Source organism: Myxocyprinus asiaticus, chromosome 46 (assembly GCF_019703515.2).
Source record: "Myxocyprinus asiaticus isolate MX2 ecotype Aquarium Trade chromosome 46, UBuf_Myxa_2, whole genome shotgun sequence".
Taxonomy (NCBI): Eukaryota; Metazoa; Chordata; class Actinopteri; order Cypriniformes; family Catostomidae; genus Myxocyprinus; species Myxocyprinus asiaticus.
In genome coordinates this window covers 28,673,858-28,690,181 of record NC_059389.1, presented here as the reverse complement: position 1 = coordinate 28,690,181, position 16,324 = coordinate 28,673,858, and the positions used below count along the sequence as shown (strand labels likewise).

Sequence of the window (16,324 nt, the reverse complement as noted above, 5' to 3'; positions counted from 1 at the left end):
CAACAACACAAATAAACGGTTTAGAAATTTCAGGTCGACGCACGCAGTGTAAACAGGATGTCAGAACCCCTTATGAAAATCGAGAGTTCATGGCAAATTTGCCGCAAACTTGCCACAAATTTGCTACTGATAATTTTCACATGTAAATTAGCTTTGCAGCAAACTTGTGGAAAATTGTCCATTGCTGCCAAAGGTTTTCTGGAGGTTCACCAGTATCTCCGAAGAACTGCAAACTTCTGACAAACATTTGTGGTGAATCAAAAGCTCAGTTACATGTGAAAATAAAGAGCGGCAAATTTGCGGCAAGTTTGTGGCTAGTTTAGATTTTTTTGATAGTTTTTCGAAAAACTATCAAACAGTCATGACTTTTGAAATATTCATGAATGCAACTGTGTACTTACTGTTTTGCTTTGGGTCTAAGTATTTTTAACTGCCCCATCCTTCAATAAAAGTTCCTTTGCAAAGCTTGAATCGTATTATGACTGATTCACAAGCAATCCACACTGATATGAGCCGAAAAAACATGCAAACCACGCTGAAATACGCTGAAGACACATCCAGTTGCCAGTATCATCCTGCACTGAAATGCACATTGCCGGAAACGCATCTAAATGGTCAAAGACATCCATCCAGCGCATATTTTCATACACCAACAATTAAAAATAGCGCAGACGAGGGAATGAATGCACCCATTCTAATAGTTACGTGGTTGAATATAACCATAAATTTTGTGCCCTTTCAAAACATGCTTTGTACCATACCATTCCTGTTACATTCAATATGTTTTGGGGTTGAATGTTATGGGGTTGAAGAAGACCCTTGACTTTTTTTATTGTGCCCTTTCAAAACATGTTTTGTTACCAGCCAGCCCCGTTATTCATTGTTGAATGTTATGGGGTTGAAGATGAACAGGGCTGCCATTAAAAAATTGTATGCCCTTTCAAAATATGTTTTGTGCCATACCAGTCCTGTTACATTCAGTATGTTTTGGGGTTGAATGTTATGGGGTTGAAGATTACCTATTATAATTTTTATACCATTTCAAAACATGCTTTGTGCCTGCCAGCCCTGTTACATTCAGTATGATTTTTGTTAAATGTTATGGGATGAAGATGACCCATGATATTTTTATTGCTCTTTCAAGATGGGTTTTGTTCCAAGCAAGCCCTGTTATTCATTTTTTGGGGGGTTGAATGTTACAGGGTTGAAGGTGACCCATGACATTTTTTTTTTTTTTTTTTTTTGCCCTTTCAAACCATGTTTTGTGCTAAGCCAGTCCTGTTACATTTTTTATATGTTTTGGGCTTAAATGTTATACTGGTGAATATAACCATAAAATTGTCCCATTTCACAACACGTTTTATGCCAATTAAGCACATTATTCATTGTTTTGGGGTTGAAGATGACCCATTAAAGTTTTTATGCCCTTTCAAAACATGTTTTGTGCCATACCAATCCTGTTACATTCAAAATGTTTTGGGGTTGAATGTTATGGGGTTGAAGATTACCTATTATAATTTTTATGCCATTTCAAACATGTTTTGTGCCAAGCCAGCCCTGTTACATCCAATTTGTTTTGGGGTTGAATGTTACAAGGTTGAAGATGACCCTTGAAATGATTAATGTGCTCTTTCAAAACTTGTTTCGTGCCCAGCCAGTGCTGTTATTCATTGTTGAATGTTATGGAGTTGAAGATGACCCATTACATTTCTGTGGCCTTTCGAAACATGTTTTGTGCAAGCCAGCCCTGTTACATTCAGTGTGTTTCTTGTTGAATGCGACAGGGTTGAAGATGACCCATGACATTTTTTCCCTTTCAAGACATGTTCTGTTCCAAGCAAGCCCTGTTATTATTTTTTTGGGGTTAAATGTTACAGGGTTGAAGATGACCTATGACATTGGTCAAAACAAACATGTTTTGTGCCAAGCCAGCCCAGTTACATTTAGTTTGTTTTGGGTTTTGAATGCTACAGGGTTGAAAATGATGCATGACATTTTTGTGCCGTTTCAACACGTTTTTTTTCCAAGTAAGCCCTGTTATTTATTGTTCTGTGTTTGAATGTTACAGGGTGGAAGATCAGTGTTAAAATGTCTAATAGTGACCTTAGTTAACAAATATCATTTCAACCCACATTGCAGTCATTATTCTTGTACTTAATGCCAAGAAAGGTATCACTATGATTTTCCCATTAACAGAGTTCCCATACATTTTGAGCTTGACTAGGTCAATAGAAGTGTAAATATAATGTAATACTGATTAAGACTGTAAACTTGATAAACTTACCTCTGTTTGAACTATGTGGTCTGTCACAGTATAAAAGAGCTAAACAGAAAATGAGGGACAAAGACTTAAAATAATACATTTATATGACTAATTTCAGTATCCTGTTAATTATATCAGTAGTAAGTCAAGAGGACCCACATAACACACAATTGTCAGTTTCCTGAGAATCACCTAGAATTCTAAATTATGTCTCTCATGATATTACATATTGACATATTTCATATTAATCAGCAGATACAGCATGAAATTAATTATGTCTTAATTAAAAGAACTGAACTGATTTGATTTATTTCTGCCAGGTAACCCTTCCCAACCCACCTCTCTGCACTACATGAGCCCGTATCATCTGAACGCATATGCTCTGGCCCTCAGAGCTGTTGGTGAGATTATTCAGGACTATGACAGTGATAAACTCTTCCCTGCACTGGGCTTCGGTGCAAAACTGCCGCCCGATGGCCATGTGTCTCATGAATTTCCCCTGGTGAGGAAACGTTTTGTATTTTTATTATTATGTAATTAAAAAACCCAGATTTTTAAAGTATATTTTTAAGTAATTGTTTGTTGTTTATATTGAAGCATTTTGTTATCAAACAGTATGTTCTTGTTTGAGTATTCTGAGTGCATTTACAGCATGTGAACAATCTTACACCGATTAAGCTTAAGACAACAAACAGTCTGTATGGTCATGTACTGTATACACCTTAAACAATGTTTTACCGGAAAATAGTTGAAACATCTAGATTTTTGCTGGCCTTTATAAGCATTCTGACATATTATTCAATTTATGCATGTCTTTGACATTTCTGTTTTCGTCTTGACATCAAGATTGGAGAAAAACATAATAATGTCATAATTTCATGTAAATGTCAGCATTAGCAGAGAACAATGAGGCTCAGGATCCAAACGCAGAGTGAAAATATACAGGGAATTTATTCATACAAAATAAATAAGAAAAACAAACCAAAACTCCCACATGGGGAAAAAACAAACATGAACTACCCCGAAGAGGAAAAAGGGTAATCCAGGCTGGGGCAGAGGGGAACAGGACTGACCAGATTGAACCATGAACTAGGTAAGGGAAACAGGAACGACAGGGAATATACTAGACAGACCAACTAAACACACAAGACTGACTAGGTACACAAGACGAACTGGCACTGAACAGCACACACGAGGTGGCTAAAATAGGGAGAGAAATCAAACGGGTTAACAGGGAACAGGTGAGGCAAATTAACTAATAATAAGCAAACAAGGAGGCGGGGTATGACATAAGACAGAGAGGCACGTGGCAATGCATGAACAAAACAAAGCCACGTGCTCTCACAAGACAACAAAACACCTGAATGGCATGAGCGCACATCGGCAAGACAATAAGGCAACATACGCCCATGCCAACTGACAAACAAGATGAGAGAATGCGTAGCAACGGCAAACAAAGCGATGCCACGCATTCTCACACTAAACAAAACCTAGCATACATTGCGAGGCAAACGCCATGCAATGCACGCTACAGGCGGCAAAAACAAGACAGGACACCTATGCGAGAGTTCAGCCACACACAAACCTGAAATCTCAGACCGAAGTGACCGAACCTCAGCACAATGTGAAGACAGCTTGCGACCCGGGCACACAGCGGAAAACGAGCGCAATACGCATCCGCGGTCGTGAGAGACAGACACAGAATATGGAGCATGAGTGTCTGGATCCTAACACAGACCGAAACTTAACCAGACAGGGAAGTCAGGATCCAGATACCATGTTCCGGACATGAAACACAAGACAACTCACGACCCGGGCGCTCAGTGCAACACGAGGCACATCCGTGTTCACGAGAGACAGACATAAACGAGAGGTAGATCATCAAGTTGGCACTGTGGATGGCCACCTCAGTGTGGAGTGCTCCTATTCTTTTGTTGTTTTTGTTTGTTTGTCGTGTGTTTAGTAATCTTTTTCCAATCAGTTTTACCAGGGACAAACTGCTGAACATTCGGCAGCATATACCAGACAATCTTTTCCCGGTTTTTGACTATTCAGATGCTTTGCTGGACATTTTAGTCGGGGGCGCAGCTGTGCTGTTCAAGAGACGCAGGCGAGGGAGACGAGCAGGTGCGCTGGTCAAGCTCCGTCAGCGCGGCTTTCGAACAGCGCTGCCGAGTATTCATCTAGCAAATCTCTGCTCTCTTCATAACACAATGGATTAACTTTATTTCCTCACCCGTACAAACAAGGACTTTTCAACCTCTGCTGCCTTGTGCTTCACAGAAACCTGGCTGAGTGAAGCCATTCCGGACAGCGCGTTACATCTGCCAGGCTTTCATCTGTTCAGAGCGGATCGCACTGCAGATTTAACGGGGAAAATGAAAGGCAGTGGAACATGCTTTTACATCAGTGAAAGTTGGTGTACAAATGTAACAACGTTAAAGAAGATGTGCTATCCTAATTTGGAAGTGCTCTTTATTAATGTTAAGCCTTTCTACTTGCCACGGGAGTTTTCCTCGTTTATTCTGGTGAGTGTTTATATCCCACCAAATGCGTGTGTGAGTGCAGCGCTGCAACAGCTGGCTGATCAAATCACAGTCACAGAACAACGATACCCGGACTCAGTTATTATTATTCTTGGGGATTTTAACAAAGCAAACCTCACACGTGAACTACCCAAATACAAACAGCACATTACATGCCCAACCAGAGACAGAAATATACTGGATCACTGCTACACAACAATAAAGGATGCATATCACTCTGTCCCTGGAGCAGCTTTGGGACTATCTGATCACTGTCTGGTTCATCTTCTTCCAACCTACAGACAGAAACTAAAATCTGCTAAGTCTGTAGTAAAGGCTGTAAAGAGATGGACCAATGAAGCAAAGCTGGAACTACAAGCCTGCTTTGACTGCACCGATTGGAGTGATTGGAGGCTGTACACACCAATCTGGACGAGCTCACAGATACTGTGACATCATATATTAGTTTCTGTGAGGATATATGCATTCCTACTAGGACTTACTTAACGTTCAACAATGACAAACCATGGTTTACAGCAGAGCTCAGGCAGCTTCGTAAGGCCAAAGAGGATGCTTACAGAGGTGGGGATAAAGTCTTGTTAAATCAGGCCAAGAACACAATGAATATAGAAATCAGAGTGGCTAAAAGAAGATACTCTGAGAAGCTGAAAAACAAGTTTTCAGCTAACGACCCTGCATCAGTGTGGAGTGGCCTAAAACAACTTACTAACTACAGGACTCCTACCCCCAACACTGAAGGGGACCAACAACTGGCTGACGACCTGAATGTGTTCTACTGTAGATTTGAAAGGCCCAATCTCACACCCCACACCCGCTCTGACATTCACTGGACCCTTTCTAGATCCACTTCAATTTGCTTATCGAGCAAACAGGTCTGTGGAGGATGCAGTCCACATGGGATTGCATCATATCCTGCAACATCTGGACAGACCAGGGACATATGCAAGGATCCTTTTTGTGGACTTCAGTTCGGCATTCAACACCATCTTCCCAGCTATACTCCAGACTAAATTACACCAACTCTCTGTTCCCACGTCTATCTGTCAGTGGATGACCAGCTTTCTGACGGACAGGCAGCAGCTTGTGAGACAGGGGAAATTCACTTCCAGCACCTGTACAATCAGCACTGGTGCCCCCCAGGGATGTGTGCTCTCCCCACTACTCTTCTCCCTGTACACAAATGACTGCATCGCCAAGGACCCCTCTGTCAAGCTCCTGAAGTTTGCAGATGACACTACTGTCATCGGGATCATCCAAGATGACAATGAGTCTGCATATAGAAGGGAGGTTGAACAGCTGGCTGTCTGGTGCAGTCAAAACAATTTGGAGCTGAACACGCACAAAACGGTGGAGATGATTGTTGACTTTAGGAGGAACACCCAAACACTGACCCCCCCTCACCATTCTAAACAGCACTGTGGCATCGGTGGAGTCATTCAGGTTCCTGGGCACTACCATCTCACAGGACATGAAGTGGAAGACCCACACTGACTCCATTGTGAAAAAGGCCCAGCAGAGGTTGTACTTCCTTTGCCAGTTAAGGAAGTTCAACCTGCCACAGGCGCTGCTTCTACAGTTCTACTCAGCAGTCATTGAGTCTGTCCTCTGAACTTCAGTAACTCTCTGGTTTGGTTCAGCTACGAAATTGGTTATCAGAAGACTACAAAGTACAGTTCGGACTGCTGAGAGGATTATTGGTTGCCTCCTGCCCTCCCTTCAAGAACTGTACACTTCCAGAGTGAGGAAAAAGGCTGGAAAAATCACTCTGGACCTCACTCACCCAACCCACTACCTTTCTGAACTGTTGCCTTCTGACCGATGCTTCAGAGCACTGAGCACCAGAACCGTCAGGCACAGGAACAGTTTTTTCCCTCAGGCTATCCATTTCATGAACAGTTAAAACTGCCCCATTGAGCAATAATTATGTGCAATTCACAGTTTAGTCTTTTTATATTTATCCAAAACATTCTACCTCTTCTGCCATTACATTCCCTTCCTCTGTATATAACAGATTTGTATTTCAATTTTCACTACATATGTGTATGTATATATATATATATATATATATATATATATATATATGTGTGTAAATATTATAAATAAAAATGTCATTATTTTTATTATTATCTCTGTCTTTTTACTGTATTGTATTGTTGTGCACTGGAAGCTCCTATTACCAAGGCAAATTCCTTGTATGTGTAAGCATATTTGGCAATAAATCTGATTCTGATTCTAAACTATTGATGCGAGTGCATGCCACCAAGATGACATTAGCGTGATTCACCCACATCAGTAACAGACAGAACATGGAGCATGAGTGTCCGAATCCCGACACAGACTGAAACCGAACCAGTCAGGAAGTCAGGATACAGACACCATGCTCCAGACATGAAACAAGACAGACAGAAGAGCGCACGGCAGGGAATTCAACTGAAACCGTGTGCTCACACAAAGACAGACAATGAAACATAAGACAGACATGGGATGATGATGCCATAGTCCTGTCAGACAAAAACCCAAACTGACAGAGTGACAGCAAATGCAATTAACTTGGGTTATCAATAGGTTGTTATAAGCCTTTTGTTGTACATGTAAACCCACCCAGTCTGTTCTTGAGGACCCCACAGCGATGAACATCTTCAGTGTCTTACCAATGAGTTGAATCAGGTTATATAATGGAGACATCCAAACTGTGCAATCCTGTGGGGCCCTAAGAAGCAGGATTGAGAAACACAGGGCTATGCTGCCCTACAAAGCCAAAACACAGTAACCACACCAAAACTGAAGCTGAGAAAAGTGGCTTCAATGTTTTTTGATTGTCTAGCCCAGTGTTTCCCAACCACTGTGCCGTGGCACACTAGTGTGCCATGAAAGATTGTCAGGTGTGCCGTGGAAAATATCTCAATTTCTTTTAATTAAATATTACCTTATCGTTTATGAATATCAGAGACCCCAGTTATTGAACTAACTTAAATTCACCAAAAGAAAATGCTTAGAACTAAACATAAATGAGTCCTATTATTACTTTCTGCTATCAAAGCAACTGCAAGCTTTTTTCTCTCTTCCAAATACATGTTTTCAATGTTTATTTTGCACACCTCCCGCATTTGTACATGGAAAACTCGTAAAATCGCCCCTCTGTGACACTTTCTGCAACTCTTGTCATGTGGAGGGCAATGCGGCTCTTGACGCTGGCATTGAACGGAGCGTTGACGCCTCGACTCAACTCATGTGAAATGCGCTTTACAGTGATGAAAGAACATTATTGAAACTCAAAATTATTATTATTTGTCTGTTATTGTGGTCTTTTCTGATAAAAGCCATGCTTCACAGTTTAAATATGCTACTGTAGGAAAATGATACCGTAGATCTGCTTTGTGTTTATAATTCTTATACTGAAGTCAGTAGATTTGTAGCCATGCAAGTTTTAATAAAGGAGAAGGTAAGGACGTTATTGAAACTCACTATTATTAGACTATTGTTGTCTTTTTGGATGAAAAATAATGCTCAGACTGAAGGAAGACTATAGATCTGCTTTATTCTTTAATGCTTAAACACTATAATGTCTCTTGGTAGATTTCAGTCATGAACGACTCAAAATGATTCACTGACTCACTCATAGCACGTAAGACGCTCATTTGTCACCACCTAATGACATTTCCAGAAGGGGTCACTGAACTAATCAGTTAATAAAATTGAACAAATTTGTGAAACAGAAGCAAGCCTCACCAAAATACTCTTTATTTTGCAGCTAATTCTGCACAATTTTAAACTTGAATAAACTTGAATCACTAAAATAGCTGGAATTGGTGATTTTAGCTTATTCTTTAAAAAAATATCCCTAGAAAAAATGTTCGTGGACCAGTGATTTTCTTACCTTTTTCACCCCTCATGAGTTTGCATCCCTGTAATATGTTGTGGCATTGCAAGAACAAATCTACAAATTAGAAAAGAAGCAAATTTTAGCTTTTTCATTACCCATTTAGCGCTCTTGCCACCTGTGACCTCACACAGCGTAGCCTACCTATGTGACTTTTTTTCTTTCTTTTTTTTTTTGCATAGCCGAATTTCAGTCATTACAAGTAAACACACTACTAAGATGGACAGAAAACATGGACAAGTTCTTGAAAAGGAAAAATATTGACGATGGTTAGCCTATGTGGGATAGTGGTGTACCATAGAATATTTTAGTTGTAAAAAGTGTGCCATGGCAGAAAAAAGGTTGGGAAACACTGGTCTAGCCAAATGTTGATTATTAAAGCAATATCACACGAGTATGTGCTGTATGTCCAGCTATCAGCATGGCTGTGATTTGTAATAAGTAGGGAAAAACAAAGGAGTGTCCCCCCCCAAAAAAACGCTCTTATGTGTGGAACAACTTACGCCACAGATTCAGGATCTGCCGTTGCTAGTTTGAAAGATGCGCCCAAGCCTCGTTGGGTGTTACTAATTCAAAATCCACACTTCAGAACTAGTAACAACAGCTTGGGCTGTTTCTAACAAGTTATTGGAGAAACAAGGATGTGTGTGTGTGTGCGTGTGTGTATAAGAGTGAGAGAGAGAGAGAGAGAGAGAGAGAGAGAGAAAGAGAGTGACTGAGCGTGTGATTACCTGCGTCTGTTACAGTGCAGCTGTTATTTTAACTATTCCTCAGCTGTAGTGTGATAGTAATACACTCTGATCGTAGAGTGCTGCTGCCATACGTGCTATCAGAATTATCCTATGTGTATTTCACTCACATTCAAGTGTTTTGTTGTCAGAGAGAAAACAAGGATGATGCCAGTTTCATTCTTGTATATTTCTTGGGGAACAGAAAGCGTTCTCTCCTCCACCATGCTGAAAGTTTAAGTCTTCTCCCAACTCGGAAACTTGTATCAGGTAGGGCCCTGAGCGTGTTTGATTAATCCATCTGTCACGACTCTCAGCTGTGATCGGCAGTAATGCTGAAGCTGTTAGTATAGCTCAATTTATCAGCTATAGTGTAGAAGTAATCCAAGCGATCATGGAGTGAGAGACAATTCCGGATGATTTCAAAGAAAATTAACGCACTGACTGACAACATGCAGTTTGTCAACGTCAGCTCAAATCGCTCATAGCACACAAAAGTCAGTTTTTGTCGCCACCAGCTGGCTCAAATCTTTAATGTCACAGGGATGAATGAAAGTTTACAAATCTAACTGCTCTTTAACATCTGCACAGCTCACCATGACCACAAGTGGAGTGATACAAACGGTAAAGTGTCCCAGTGCTGATGGTGTGAGCTATCAGCACTCTTGGAACACCTCAGTCCAATCAGAATTGAGGACCGGAACTAGGTTAACTGTTGTATAAAAACATGTAACACACTGTTTTCCCTGAATCTGAGCATATTTAAACCAAACCCATCCGTCACAAGACAGATCATAGTCTAAGAGACTTGATTTTGGTCATAACACATTTTTGACTAAATGTGTAGTTACGCAGAGCAGTATAGTATGGTGAGCACCATTGGTATGTTGGTAATAGGATCCTACCGGTATGATCCAAGCTCCAACCCAAAGGTAGATACATCTGGCAGAATTAACTGGAGGGGCTCCACTCCTCCAGCTCTCATTTTTTCAGCTCCACTTCTAAACCTGTTCTCCAGCTGGACCCTTAGAGCCCACACTTAAAGACCTAAAACATCTATTGTAATATAATAAAATAATTGTGATTTATATATTGCTTGCAAAAACATTATTTTGTCCAAACACATGACTATTTTTGAATGACCATTAATAGAGAAAGATGCTGTTTGGTGTAAATGGTGTAGTTACAACATCTGCCAGCAGGGGCTAAAGCTAACCAGTGGGTCAGGAATTGGCTGTTTAGTAGGTCCCCAATAGCAGGGCTGCTAATTTGGTTACCTGGTTGGAGTGAGATTTTGATGATGTATTAATGCACAGGCAGAAAATTCAAGTCCCCGGCCCCGCTGTACTTTAATTCGACCATGGACATAGTGTGCATATTTAATACTAGTAATATCTTTCATTTTTAACACCACAACAAGACTTAATAAAACCATAAAAGATCAAATAATAATCGTTTTTGTGCTTACAATACAAATGAACCTGGCATTCACAATTTCAAAACCCCATACACTATGGCACAACCAGGGTTTTTCCTGGGTCTAAAAATAGTCTTTGTGGTGGCTGAGGTACAATTTCACCCACAAGCTCAAAGTTGGTTGATTGGTTAGATAATAGTTGCAGTTTGAGTGTTTTGCCTTCTTCCACAGCACTTTAAATAGATGATTCTCTGTAGAAATCAAAGGGTTGCATAAGTTTTGTGGTCTCCGCCGAGATATCGAGTGAACGCTTGTTTAGTCGCGCAACTGTTCCGCTCTGCGCTATCCCAACTGGTTATCTTATCTCTGGAGCATGCTGATGTGTGTTGTGGTGGTAAATTTGCTTCAGTGGATCAAAAATTCAAGTCTCACAGTAATGGAAAATCATACGAACAAGATTTGTTTCTTTGTTTTATTTACTTTACATCAAATTACGTTGTCTTGTTATTTGGCGTGAGATTTATTTTGGGAGTGTGAGACAGAGCCTGAAAGCTTGTGTCTCATGTCAAATTCGTAAGAGTTGGCAGCCCTGCTATTAGCTTACACTACTGTCTATGATTGACAGCCATTCAAAAGTAGCCGTGAAACTGAACGCTCATGAGTAAAGACAGCAGCTTCCATTTCATGTACTTCCGGGAAACCCTGCTCTGGCAGAGCAGATGCCATTGAAACGAATGGGAATGCTAACGGATAGCTTTCTTTAGGTATTTTAGATCTCTTTAATGCTAATCAGCCAAACCCTGATGCCTTGATTTTCCCGGAAGAGAAAGAAAGTTTATTTTGTCAACACTTAGGGGTGCACGAGCATGTTAGCCTCATAGCTATCAGACATAAACTAAAAGCCACAAAACTCTCTGGAGGGGTGACTAAATGATAAATAGGGATGAGAGAATTCATAAAGGAGATTGATAGCAAATGGAGATTGCCCACAGCTGCCTCATATTTATAACGACTGAATTTATTTGCTTTAACTTTTATCCTAATCCACACCCACAAAGAAAATATATCCCATAATCCCATATACAGTGGGACAGATTCTCTGCCTGCCCAAACAGATGCATTGCCTGCAGCTGCAGCTGCCCACACAGAGCTAAAACACACACACACACACACACACATACACACATACACACACCTCCGCGGGGCAGAATACAGGACACTTCATATGCACTCAGCAGAGCATTAAAGCTTTACTGGAGTGAATAGCGCTCTTTAAACATGCATCTTACAGACTGCACAAGACATTTGGAATATGAGCACATGCCCACATCACTAACTTTAGACCGCTGCTTCTTGTTGGTGTCATATTTTTTTTCTCGGCTCATAGTTCATTAATCATAAAGATTTCTCACTGTAAACATTGCTGATGAGGCGGTCTCAAAGTTGCATTATATTTAAAAGAATCCTGTTGGTTTAGCTTACTAATTTAAGTATTCACCCAGTTATGCAAGCCTGTTGCACTGTGCCAGTTTTGTGAACTGTGTTCATACTATGTTTATGGACTGTGTGTAAATATGTTTGTTTATATACTTTTTATTTACTTGTTATGTACAGAATGGGAACCCTGATAACCCATACTGCAGTGGTATAGATGGAGTTCTAGGGGCGTATTATCAGAGCCTGAAGTCTGTGCGATTGTATGGACCAACATACTTTTCACCTGTTATCAACCATGTAGCACGGTAAGATCACTTATGAAACATTTTTAGTATGCACTACACTAATTATAACTATTGTAATACCTACATAGTATGTTAGTGTGGATTACTGTGATGATTAAAGCTATTGGAAGCAGAAAGATTGGGGTTGATATTGAAAGATATAACTCTTCTTAACATATCTGGCTAAAACATTTATCCTAGTGGCATGTTCTAAACCATAGGAACCTTGGGAGTGCCAGGATAATTTCCAAATTTCATGCTATGTACAAAAACTGATGAGGGCAAAGAAAATGTTTTCTAATGCAAAATATGTAGTGCAATGACAATGGCACAGAATGTACTTTTTATGAGAAGTCTGTAGTACTAAACTCTACGGTAAAGGATGTAATTTAAAAAAATCTGTACTGCACTGGTGATGGTAAAGAATATACTTTTATGAAAAGTTTGAAGTGCACTAGTGAAAGTAAAGGACATACTTTTTACAAAAAGCCTTTAGTGCACAGGTGATGGTAACAGATATACTTTTTATGTTAAGTCTGCAATGCACTGATGATGGAAAAGGTCAAATGAAATCCAGGGACCTTTGACATACTATTTACAATCCCCTATAATCTGGGATGCACATACTGATGAATTGTATTTCAATTGGCATTGAACCCCATTATCTGTTGAAATACATCGTGTTTATCAATTTGTTTCTTGTTCAGATATGCATCATTAGTAAAGGATGGATCAGAATACTTCATCCTCCTTATCATCTCAGATGGGGTCATCTCTGACATGGCTCAAACTAAAGAATCCATCGTAAATGTAAGTACAAAAAGACAGAGCCTGCAATCTTTATAACACTGAGATAAGGAAGGTAAAATGCCTTTGTTTATACCTACCCTCATTATTAATAAAAAATGTGCAATTTTGTTGACTTTGTAAAAAAACAAACCTAAGGTTTTATTGTTCTCGACACTAGAAGAGATGATTATTGAATGAAAAATGAGACTATTGTTGTATTAAACAGAGCAGAAAAATTGTCTCTCTCCCATCGCAAAAATATTGAATGCCTCGCCGGGGATACTATTACGATATGAATAATACAGAATTAGACAAAAAAAAAAAAAAAGTCTTAAATTAAATCCATTTGTCTTTTCCTCAAATGGATTTAATTAAAAAAAAAAAAAAAAAAAAAAAAAAAAACGCCAACCAAGACACTGAAATGTGATTTAGAAAACTGGATTTTACAGGCTGTGATGGGGACAGTCTTTCTGTGACAGCAGTCATTCATAATATGTATGGCAGGGTTGTTTACACTTCAGCAAGGCATATTACCTGAACCAATGAATTTGGCTCATACATCACATTTCAAAATTAAATCACAATATCAGCCACCTCAGCCACCTTATGCTTTCCATAAATAATTAATATATATATATATAAAGCTAGTTTGGGACTAAATGTTTGTATTTATTGATGAACTAATATATGCCAACCAATATAATATATATTACATTTTTGTTCTCTACATTTCATTCATAATTAGTTCATAATATGGTTCTTTTCATGCTAGGTTAATTTTATGTTTGCTAATAGTTTGTCTTCTTTTATTATATAATACTACTCACACCAAAGGCTGGATTTGTGCTTTTATTGCTGAAAAAAAGAAAAGAAAAAAGTAATGGGAAAAGAAAATTGTACCATATTTATGTAAATAGCCTCATATCAATCACCATATAAAATATAATATTTCTATAATAAAACAAGCATAAAACAGACTTAAATCACTGGTAGAATTAAATCACATGTAGCGTTCTGATCTGTCATAGGTTTCCAAAAGCAACATATGATGTAATAATGCAAGTCTGTATTCTTGTGGGTGTTGTTTTAATGTTGTCTCTCTCTGTTGAAGGCCTCTAGTCTTCCCATGTCAATTATAATCGTTGGAGTCGGGCCGGCCGAGTTTGATGGTAAGATGAGAGAGATGTTTTTTTTTTTTTAATAGGTGTTGGGGGATGTGATATGATATCAGTCCAATCCAACAGAGACCCAGCAGACTGCACCAGATCAAAAGAGAAACCTGCTTCAAACAGGTTCCCATTAGACCAAAAAAAAAAAAAAAATGCTCCCAGAACGTCATTAGCAGCTTACGTGTTAAGAGCTTTGAAATTCCTGCTAGCTTATCACTTTATTCCTTAACAAGCCCTGTATTTTAAAACTCAAAACGTTCCTCTCTCCTGTATCTACTGTGTATTGTATCCGTTTTTACACTCATTATTAACAGTTGTTAAAGGGGTTATATTTAGGGTGACCAGATTCCTGCTTGTGGAAAACGGGACAGCCCTCTCCCAGCAAAAATGAAATTGATGTATCCTTACCTAGGTGCAGATCAATGCGAAGTAGAGGGTGCATCCGCATCTGTAACTGTTGTCAACTTGTACTTTTCGCTAGCAGCAATTTTTCTCAGTATGCGCTTGTCTTTCAACAGTTTATTGTAAAATGCAGAGCAGTCCAGTCCAAAATTAAGATGTACGAAAAGCATTGCCTTCATAACTGTTACACTGAGTCAAAATTTATCCAGTGTCCATGCTGCGTTCATTAATGAAAACACACGCTCCACAGATGCAGATGTCCCAGTCAGGAATAAAACGAACTCCATGACCTTGGCTAAGACTCTGAAGTTGATGGTCTTGCTTTCCAGCTCATGAAAAACATATGTCCATCTCTCAGACATGGCCGTCTTGTTCATGTTCCACTCAGTGATGCGATGAGTGACAATGTTTTTTGCGCAAGCCCACTCATCAAAGAGCGTGGTTTCGTCAATCAAACAGAGCGGGGATTCTGGAGTAGAAGTGTTTGAGGCTGCTCTGAATGTGTTTCCACTCTGGGACGCTGAGTAAAAGTTTCTCACTGCACAATAGAAATCATCCGCTCGCATGTCATCAGCTTCAACCAGGACATCCAACTGCTTTTTAATGTCAGAGGGTATGAATGACATTAAAAGCGATGTAGCGATTGACTCTGCAGAAAGTTGGCGACCTCTGCGCACTATGCGGCTCAGCATCCGCTGACCCCTCTCTGTCATTTTACGTGGCATACCACTTCGTGGCTGAGTTGCTGTCATTCCCAATCGCTTCCACTTTGTTATAATACCACTGACAGTTGACTGTAGAATATTTAGTAGCGAGGAAATTTCACGACTGGACTTGTTTCACAGGTGGCATCCTATCACAGTACCACGCTGGAATTCACTGAACTCCTGAGAGCGGCCCATTCTTTCACAAATGTTTGTAGAAGCAGTCTGCATGCCTAGGTGCTTCATTTTATACACCTGTGGCCATGGAAGTGATTGGAACACCTGAATTCAATTATTTGGATGGGTGAGTGAATACTTTTGGCAATATAGTGTATATTCATTGAATAAAAATTAACATTTAACCCCCACTATTACCCCTCCCCCTCCACAATCACCAACCCCACCATGACCCCCAACGAACACCCCTGTGGTCACAAATAAGAATACACACGTACACACACACACACACACACAAATAAGAAAACATAATAATCATCTATAATTAAAACCAAACTTCACTTTCCACGGCCCTTCCCTGACAGTCCCCCCAAAACACTAAATAATTGCCCCATTTCCTATCAAATAAGTCCCAAAACCCCAGCCTTCTGCTTGACACCTCCTCAAAAGCTGCCACCCTCCCCATCTCCGAACACCACTCCAGAAAATAGGGTGCTCCATCCAACTTCCATCCCTTTAAAATAATCT

General features: G+C 39.8%; 1 protein-coding gene and 1 pseudogene across 1 annotated transcript in view; both read left to right on the top strand.

Moving 5' to 3' along the window:
* LOC127436275 (kinesin-like protein KIF21A) overlaps positions 1-16,324 on the top strand; it is a 292,925-nt gene that overhangs the window by 182,490 nt on the left and 94,111 nt on the right. The window lies entirely within an intron of this gene.
* The window catches only part of LOC127435737 (copine-8-like), a 129,516-nt pseudogene that overhangs the window by 88,907 nt on the left and 24,285 nt on the right, over positions 1-16,324 (top strand).